The following is a 10,974-nucleotide window of genomic DNA, read 5'->3' as shown; positions in this document are numbered from 1 at the left end:
ACTAGCATCGGAGAGGCCCATAGCGATGGATGTTCATGCCTTAGCAAGCCAATTTGTGTGATTGGATCTTTTGGAGCCCAGTCGGGTTCTAGCTTGCGTGGTTTCACGGTTTACTTATTTGATCGTATCAGGGAGCGTCAGTATGATTACCCTCATTTGATTGTCCTCAAGGACAAGGTTCAGCACGGTGATGCCGGAGATGTGACTATTGGTGATGATGGGGTGTTGAGGATGCAGGGTCGGATTTGTGTACCCAATGTCGATGGGCTTCGAGAGTTGATTCTTGATGAGGCCCATAGTTTGCGATATTCCATCTATCCGGGTGCCATGAAGATGTATCAGGATTTGAGGCAGCACTACTGGTGGAGGCGGATAAAGAAGGATATAGTTGGATTTGTAGCTCGGTGCCTCAACTATCAGCAGGTGATGTATGAGCACCATAGACCAGGTGGGTTGCTTTAGTAGATAGAGATTCTGGAGTGGAAGTGGGACCGGATCACCATGGATTTTATATTTGGGCTCCCACGGGTGATTGTGGATCGGCTGACCAAGTCCGCTCATTTCATTCCTATGTGTACTACGTATTCTTTGGAGCGGTTGACGGAGATATATATCTGAAAGATTGTTCGTCTGCATGGTATTCCAGTGTCCATCATTTCAGATAGAGGAACTCAGTTAACATCACGGTTCTGGAGGGCCGTTCAACATGAATTGGGTACTCGAGTAGAGTTGAGCACAACATTTCACCCTCATACGGACGGATAGTCCGAGCGCACCATTCAAATTCTTGAGGATATGCTCCGTGCGTGTGTGATTGAGTTTTGAGGGTCTTGGGATCCGTTCTTGCCATTGGTGGAGTTTGCTTACAATAACAGCTATTAGTCCAACATTCAGAAGGCACCGTATGAGGCTTTATATGGTAGGCGGTGTAGATCCCCTGTAAGGCCCCGAAGATTTTGCCAAGTAATTTTGGATTTTGTGGTACCAGGTACGCTAATTATAATATATTATGTACTATTAACATGATGGGAATCAATTGGATTTGGTAAATAAGTGTATAAGCCTTATAATGTGTAATGTGGGGTTTAATGGGAGGCCCAAGTCTAAGTAAAATTGGAAACTTTCATACTAGGATAAAATTCCTAATGAGTTCGCACAAGTCCACACTTTGGATGAGAATATCTAAATATATATAAGGTTTTATGTGGTGAACAACCTATCAAATGAAATGTATTCGAATCTAATTTCTAACGCTTCAAACCATTTGTCATTAGACATTTTTACACAAAGTTATGATCAAATTACCAAAGTCTGGATTTGCGACAAATTTTGCGATCGCAAAACGACTATGCGGACCTCATATGCGTCGCATAATGAAGTAGTGTCGGGCAAAACATTATGTTGTTGCATGTTGATTATGCTGTAGCATAATCGATTATGATGTTGATTATGCTATCGCATAATGATTATGCTACAAGAATGCTACCCACATTTCGATTATGCTATAGCATATATAATTGCACCACATATTTGACTTCGGAGGTCATTTTTGGAAATTTTCATATCCGAACCCACTTTGATAAATAGGCTTTGGGGCTTCATTTGGGACCATTTTACACTAAATCTAGAGAGAGGTGAGAGTATTTTATAGAGAGAAAGAGGGAACCTAGCCTCCTAATCATCAATCTTGCACAAACCCTCAAGAATCAAGCATGCTAATCTGTAGCTCACTATCTTCTGGGTAAGTGCTACTTCTAATATTTCATATATGAGATTATGAGTTCAAAAATATATTGTGGGGTTAGAAATAGGCCATGCATGTGATACTAAGCTATAGTATGTGGGATTAATGAACTATTTTGGGTAGTTCTTGATGAAATTGGATGAGGGAAGAAGGAATTTCCATTGTAGAACCTTGTAGTCTATTTCACATGATTAGGTGTTTGATGAAATTCCTAATATAGTTATACCATGGGAAATCCTTCTAAATTATTAATTGATTTCGCTTTCTCCTTATAGATTGTTATTGCTAGAGGTGTTGGTGGATTGTAGAAACTTAAGAAAAGCTTAAACAAAGTATGTATGGCTAAAAACCCCTCTTCTTAGAAAATGAGATCCTATGGTGTCCCCAAATATGTTGTAAGTTCGGAATTTGATTTTCGTAATATTTGTTATTTCAAAGGATTTGGTGGTGCAAGAAAGAATATATGTGAAATGTGTGTCTCAATGTGTTCAATATGCTATTCTTGGTAAATCAGGGATATGTGAAGAATGTGAACTATATGCTAAATTTCCTAGATTTCAAGTCAAGTTTAAATTATGATTATTATGTCGAATCATAAGAATTCCTCTTTGTGCTTACAACTTGAATTGCTCTTGTATGTGCCCATTATCTTAAATTGCATGTTTGATGTTGAAAGTGAAAGTGATGTGGAATGTGAGTTATGAAATGTGGCCTAATGCCAAGTATGATGTGATAATTATGGCCCTAAGTTCCTATGAATTGATATATGTGAAATAAAAATTGAAATGAGATGATTAATGAGAAAGAAACAACGCCTTGGTAAGGCGGCCTAGCCGATTGGGCCGTGATCGGACGCCATGCCGCACACATGGTGGTATTGTGCTGATATTGAATTATGGAAAGTGAGAATGAGATTGTGATTGAGGTACATGTCTCAAATGAGGAAATCTAGCCGATCGGGTCGTGATCGGACTCCGCTCAAGAAAGCGGTGGTATTGTGAATGATGATGAACAATATTAAATGGCCCAAATTAAAGCTATGGAAATTATGTGAAAGCTATGTGATTCCTTTTATTTGATGATGTGGTGATTGTTTAAAGCTTTTGCTGAAACTTTATGATTTCTTTGTTCTTGTATGGTTGTTCTTTCTAATGAGATGGTGTTTAGTTATACATACTAGTGCTATTCGATGGAACTAATGTGCCTTTTGTTGGGGGCGCTACGTCTTTAAATGGATAAAGCTGGTTCCATATCAGGCAGTGGTGGTCGCAGCTAGTGACGCATCTTCCTTTCAGCTGACATGGTGAGCCCCACTTCATTTCGGGGTCCTATATAAATTGTATATCGTGTACTTTGTATTTTGAGGTATAGCCAGAGCCTTGTTGCCAGCATTTCCATATTACTCTTCAGTTGTATTTAGAGGCTCCGTAGACAAGTTGTGGGTGGTGTTTGATAAAGGGGAATTGAGTTAGAAATCTTGATATTTGGCAAAGATTTATAAAACTTGTAATATTTTGATAATTATGAATTAAGTTGCTAATGGAAATAAAATTGAAGTTGTTAATGAAATACTTACAAAGTATGATTAATGGAGTCCATCTCATATTTATTCATTAATTAGTTTGGGTAGAATGAAATCTAAGACGTTTGTTCAGTCGGGTTTACTCGGTTGAGCGTCGGTCGCGCTCCTCATTTTTAGGGCGTGACAAACTTGGTATCAGAACCTAAGGTTTTAAAATGTCCTAGGATGTCTCGGAGTCGTGTCTAGTAGAGTCCTTCTTATCGGTGTGTTGTCGACCGCATCTATAAGTTGGAGGCTATTTGGACATTTAGGTATTTTATCCTTCTTTGATACTCCAGATCGTGTAGTAGAACCCAAGATATGGAGCTAATTTCCTCGCTATGTCATACTCTCAAGATGAGTAGTCTTGAAACCATAATCCACGAGTTTGAAGCAGTAAGGAGGGAATGACCCCACCATTGAATCTGAGCGAGATTGCCCAAGAGTTTGTTAGAAGAATGTATCGAGCCATGGAGGGATTGGTAGAACTTGTTGCTAAGGGGAGTACCCTTGTTCCTATTAATGTCACTACACCACCAGATCATGTAGTATATCAGTATATTACGAATGTATGTTACAGGTGTGGAGTCAGGGTGCATCAGTTAATGCATTGCCCCACCAATATAAAGTTACCAAGTAAGTCATTCCTTGCTACATCATTATGAACACCGCACAATTTCCTTTTTGTATATGTGCACCCATATTGAAGAGTTCTCATGAACATGGTCGTAATAAGATGTTGAGTGACAAAACATTGCATGTGCCTACTCTGTGAACAAGACATATTATTCGTGAATCCACTCTATCACTAATTCTCTTATTTACACACTCTTGTGGAATTAAGTTCTATAATTATATCCTTTAATTGAGGTATAACTCTAGGATTAACACTTTTCACTTACTTTCCTAAATTTTCAACAAGGGACTATACCTGATAAATTTCTTACAAGATCTTTTTATTTAAATGGACAATATCTGTTCATTTGTGCCTATGCATGCTCCGTCGTAAAGTTTAACTATGTGGTGTCAAGTTCCATGTAAAGAATTCCAGTGTTGCGATCCTTCTCGAGTCACTCTTTTACTCACTAGTGTATATGGCTTCTATGGTCTGAACCGTCACTCTACTCTTTTTCGAGTATTATCATGAGAGCTTCTCACTGTCTAGTAACATAAGAGCATACCTTAACACCTATCACATGAGTTCATGTCAATCAAAATGGTCACCGTGTGCATAAAGTCTCTCTGAAAATTGAGATCCTCACATCCCCTTCATAGGAATATCTTGTGTCACCATCTTAATACAACTTTCGTGTCAACTTGGGACATCCCGCAGTAAGTAGCTCACTTTGTTCCTAATATTGTGATTGCCTGTGGCTTGGTCGTGTGTTACAGTTGGGAGTTAATATAGCAGAAGCATGTCCAGCTCATAACAAATGTTTATTTTGTCTTTACACCTCCACAACATGTGTTAATTGTGTTCCTTAGTTAGTGAATTCATTGTGCTAGTTTCCCAATACTTGTTCGATAACCATGAGAGAACATATCCTTCTATGTGTCATAGTAACACTTCCTTTCTCATATGGACCCTTACTAGGCTCTCCGTCAAGACCAAGCGTGCCTTTGGGGGTTATCAATGCACAACGATTATTTCTCATGTTTTTCTGTCTTTTATTAGCATCTAGGTATTTCTCAAGTCAAAATCCATGGAGAACTCATTATGAAGACCTACAAACCTTCCATGATTATCTTATACTATCTCATTGGGTTCCCACCTCACTTCAAGTTCATCAAGGGTTGATTGCATGCCGCAATTGCTGAGATTGAATGATCTTCTTTCGATAATAGATAATCTACACATATGCTAGTCCAACGATCTGCTTATTAGTCTAACTCTCGCCTTTTGGTTTTGGGTTTACCAAGGAGCAATACACCTAGTAACACATTCATATATCAAAGCCTTTCTCTCATCCAAGTCTTATAACATCTCCTAATGTGGCTGGTAATAGCTAGTTGTGTAAAAGTGTGTTGTAGTGCTTCATTGTGAAGTAGAGTTGCTAAACTTAATTGGATTTTTCAATTCTGGAGCTATACATCATGTGACTACTTACAAAGATCTTTCAAAAATGTAGCTTCTCGTAAGCCATTATATTACAACCCTTCCTAGTGGTTGCAATGAAAAGGATACTTCCATAGGCTCTCTCACTTTCTTTTCATTTACCTTGCATTATGTGTCGTTTCTCCATATTTTTCAATACGATCTTATCTCATTTTCTCGACTAGCTATCCAACTATATGATTCGATTCAATTCACCTCACTTTTATGTACTATACAAACCCCCTTTTCAAAAAAAAGACACTAGAAGTGGGTAAATTCCCCTTTACTATAGACTTCTAATGTCTTCAACTCAGTTTAAGCTTGTTGGTTCCAAATGGTACTCATTAGTTTTGCTGCCCTACTATCTATTTAATCTGATAACTCTCATTGTAAAATTCATTTATGTTTTATGGTATCAAAGAGGAAGACTTATAGCATCAAGGATGGGTACATATTCCGTTTGTTAGAATAAATAAATATTGCTGGTATTCCTTGTAGATGTTCTTCTAACAACCATTTACTTGTTTTGCTTGTCCCTGTGAGTAGATAACCCAGGTTACTTTTCCCTGATAAATACATTAAGATATCTTATTTTTTCAAACTTATTATGTGGACACTTTGAGGCCTTATTCTACACCAACTCGTAATGGTTTTAAGTACTTTCTCTCCATTGGTAATGATTTTCTAGGGCTACGTGAGCTTGTCTCATGGGTTCCAAAAGTAATTATTTCCCTTAAATTAAGGCTTATATTGCCATGATTTCCAACCAAAGTGTGTTCCTTTTTCAAAATTCTTAAATGGGTTGGATTGTATGGGTTACGTGGCCTTCAGCTCACTCGGCTTCTAGGATTATTGACGATGTCATTGTCATGTGCAGGGAATTTTGCTACCCTTGGTATTCCACCTTCATGTGTGGATAGGAGTGTTATTTATCTTTCTCCCCGGAGCATCATGTTAACCATTAAAACCTCTCTAACTAATACATGATTTCGTCCCAATATTAAGATGTCCTAGCAATGTGGTTTCACTCGTGAAAGGTTGAGATTAGATGCCTTTAGATTTTTGCACATATCATGAGCATATTGATTTGGAACACAAGTTGTCATATCTTTATTTCTCTCATAGAGGATCAATTATCAGGAAGGGTTAAGCTGTTTGAAACATGATAATCCCATAAGTGTTCAACTTTTTTCATCCTCATAGGCTTGTGGCATAGATTCCTCATATCAGTTAACGATAGGAGTGTAATTCAACTTCATGTACTTTGAAACCCATATCGCATTCAAGGTGCCAGAGTATTCTCCTTCCTGATAAACTGACTTTCCCTACACTCCAGGAGACGGCTGACACGTACTTAAATATTCCTCTTTAATGATTCTTATTGCCAATGTACTAGTTACCCATATGCCTCATTTGTCTAATAATTAATGTCGTCAAAAGAATTAACCATGTCAGTATTATTAGTAGTAATATTCGTGTCTATTAGCATATAACCTCATGAAATACTCTGCTCAGTACATTAATGGATTCATGTATAATTCCAGCCTGATCTTAAATTCCATTGCTCTTCATTGTATTAAATCTAGTGGGTATTGAAGGTTCAAACATGTCAAATAGGAAGCATCCCCGTGTGATCACATATATTTGATAGGTATTTTCTCTTGATTGTATAGCAATTGGTTTTGACTTGAAAGGTACCTTCTAGGTATTATGATTTAGAAATGTGTAGTTCATGTCCAAGTACCATTATAATAATGTAGTGCTTGTCATGGTGAGATTAGTATTGTTGATATATACATTGTGGTGCTTTGTCTCGTTGTGGATGTGTTGTTAGGATGGTTTTGGTGATTCTCTGGCAGGTGGATAGGCCTAGTCACAAAGGAGAGTCTGCCGAAAGTTCGGCAAAATTGGAAAATTGGAAAATTTCATACTAGGCTAAAATTCCAAATGGGTTCGCACAAGTCCACACTTTGGACGAGAATATATAAATATATATATAAGGTTTTATATGGTGAACAACCTATGAAATGAAAGGTCTTCGAGTCTAGTTTCTAACGCATCAAACCGTTCGTCATTTGGACATTACTACACAATGTTATGATCAAATTACCAAAGTTTTGATTTACGACCAATTTTGCGATCGCAAAACTACTATGTGGACCGCATATGCGTCGCATAATGAAGCAGTGTCAGGCAAAATGTTATGCTGTCGCATGTTGATTATGCTATTGTATAATGATTGTGCTGCAAGAATGCTGCCCACATTTCGATTATGCTAAAGCATATATAATTGCACCACATATTTGACTTCGGGGGTCATTTTTGGAAATTTTCATGTCCGAACCCACTTTGATAAATAAGCTTTTGGGCTTCATTTGGGACCATTTTACACTAAATCTAGAGAGAGGTCGGAGCATTTTAGAGAGATAAAGAGAAAACCTAGCCTCCTAATCATCAATCTTGCACAAACCCTCAAGAATCAAGCAAGCTAATCTCTAGCTCACTATCTTCCGGGTAAGTCCCACTTCTAATATTTCATATATGAGATTATAAGTTCAAAATTATGTTGTGGGATTAGAAATAGGCCATGCATGTGACACTAAGCTATAGTAAGTGGGATTAATGAACTATTTTGGGTAGTCATGATGAAATTGGATGAGGGAAGAAGAAATTTCCATTGTAGAACCTTGTAGTCGATTTCACATGATTAGGTGTTTGATGAAATTCCTAAGAGAGTTATACCATGGGAAATCCTTCTAAATTATTAATTGATTTCGTTTTCTCCTTATAGATTGTTATTGCTAGAGGTGTTGGTGGATTGTAGAAACTTAAGAAAAGCTTAAACAAGGTATGTATGGCTAAAAACCTCTCTTCTTAAAAAATGAGCTCCCATGGTGTCCCTGCATATGTTGTAAGTCCGGAATTTGATTTATGTAGTATTTGTTATTTTTAAGGATTTTGCGGTGCAAGAATATATGTGAAAGGTGTGTCTCAATGTGTTCAATGTGCTATTTTTGATAAATTGAGGATATGTGAAGAATGTGAATTATATGCTAAATTGCCTAGATTTCAAGTCAAGTTTGTGATTATTATGCGGAATTCTCAAGTTTGTGATTATTATGCCGAATCATGAGAATTCCTCTCTATGCTTACAACTTGAATTGCTCTTGTATTTGCCCATTATCTTAAATTGCATGTTTGATGTTGAAAGTGAAAGTGATGTGGAATGTGAGTTATGAAATGTGGCCTAATGCCAAGTATGATGTGATAATTGTGGCCCTAAGTGCCTATGAATTGATATATGTGAAATAAAGATTGAAATGAGATGATTAATGAGAATGGAACAATGCTTTGGTAAGGCGGCCTAGCCGATCGGGTCGTGATCGGACGTCATGCCGCACACATGGTGGTATTGTGCTGATATTGAATTCTGGAAAGTAAGAATGAGATTTTGATTGAAGTACGTGTCTCAAATAAGGCAACCTAGCCGATCGGGTCGTGATCGGACTCCGCTCAAGAAAGTCGTGGTATTGTGAATGATGATGAACAATATTAAATGGCCCAAACTAAAGCTATGGAAATTATGTGAAAGCTATGTGATTCCTTTCATTTGATGATGTGGTGATTTTTTAAAGCTTTTGTTGAATCCTTTTGATTTCTTTGTTCTTTTATGGTTGTTCTTTCTAATGAGATGGTGTTTTTGTATACATACTAGTGTTATTCGATGGCACTAACATCCCTTTTGCCGGGGGTTACATCTTTAAATGGATGTAGGTGGTTCCATAGATGGCAGTGGTGGTCGCAGCTAGTAACACATCTTCTTTTCAGCTGACATGGTGAGCCCCACTTCATTTTGGGGTCCTGTATCAATTATATATCATGTACTTTGTATTTTGAGGTATAGCCGGAGCCTTGTTGTCGAAATTTCCATATTACTCTTCAGTTGTATTTAGAGGCTCCATAGACAGGTTGTGGGTGGTGTTGGATAATGGGGAATTGTGCTAGAAAATCTTCATATTTGGCAAAGATTTATAAAACTTGTAATATTTTGATAATTATGAATTAAGCTGCTAATGGAAATAAAATGGAAGTTGTTAATGAAATACTTACAAAGTATGATTAATGGAGTCCATATTCTATTTATTCATGAATTAGTTTAAGTAGAATGAAACCTAACAGGCTTACTCAGTCGGGTTTACTCAGTTGAGCGCCGGTTGCGCTCCTCAGTTTTTGGGGCGTGACATCCCCGGTGGATTTGTTTGAGCCGGGTGAGGCTAGACTATTGGGCACAGACTTGGTTCAGGATGCTTTGGAGAAGGTCAAGGTGATTCAATATAGACTCCGTACAGCCCAATCAAGAAAAAAGAGTTATGCGGATCGGAAGGTTCGTGACGTTTCCTATATGGTTGGAGAGCGGGTTGTGCTTCGGGTTTCGCCTATGAAGGGCGTTATGAGATTTGGGAAGAAAGGGAAGTTGAGTCCGAGGTTTATTGGCCCTTTTGAGATATTGAGGCGTGTTGGGGAGGTTGCTTATGAGCTTGCCTTACCTCCTAGCTTGGTAGGAGTTCATCTGGTATTGCATGTTTCGATGCTCCGCAGGTATCACGGTGACCCGTCACACGTGTTGGATTTTAGTTCAGTCCAGTTGGACATGGATTTATATTATATTGAGGAGCCAGTGGCAATATTGGATAGGTAGGTTAGAAAGCTGAGGTCAAAGAACATTGCATCGGTAAAGGTTCAATGGCGGGGTCAGCCGATTGAGGAGGCGACCTGGGAGACCGAGCGGGATATGCGCAGCCGTTACCCTCATCTTTTCACTACTTCAGGTATGTCTCTATGCTCGTTCTAGGATGAACGAATATTTAAGTGTAGGAGGATGTGACGACCCGACCGGTAGTTTTAAGAATTTATGCCCCGATCCCCCATTAACTGTTTTCCCCGAGTTTATTTCAGCTATTTTGATTTACCGAGATGTTCAGTTTTGAGTTTCGGAGAGTTTTGGGATACTTAGTCCCTAAATGAGAGCTTAAGTGTTGGAAAGTTGACTGTAGTTGGAACAGTATGAAGACGGTCTCGGAATGGAAATCTGGTGGTTCAGTTAGCTCCGTTGGGTGATTTCAGGTTTAGGGGCATGTTCAGATTGTGTTTTGGAGGTCCGTAGCTAATTTAGGCTGGAAATGCCGAAATGCTGAATTTTAAAGTTTCCGGTTCGATAGTGAGATTTTGATTCGAGGGTCATAATGGAATTTTGGAAGTTGGAGTATCTCCTCAGTGTTGAATGTGACGTGTTTGCAAAATTTCAGGTCATTCAGACGAGGTTTGATAGACTTTTTGATCGAAAGCGTATTTTTAGAGTTTTTTCTTAGGATTGAATCCGATGAAAAATAGGTGTTTCGATATTGTTTTGAGCGTTTTGAAGGTTGGAACAAGTTTGAATGAAGTTATGGGATATATTGGTAGGTTTGGATGAGGTCCCGGGGGCCTCAGGATGATTTTGGATGGTTGACGAAAGGATATTGGGACATTGGAGTTGTAGCTTCAGCTGTTCTTCTGTCATAACTGCACCTGCGA

This window comes from Nicotiana tabacum, chromosome 3 (genome assembly GCF_000715075.1).
Source record: "Nicotiana tabacum cultivar K326 chromosome 3, ASM71507v2, whole genome shotgun sequence".
NCBI lineage: Eukaryota > Viridiplantae > Streptophyta > Magnoliopsida > Solanales > Solanaceae > Nicotiana > Nicotiana tabacum.
Note: the sequence above shows the minus strand (reverse complement) of the source record.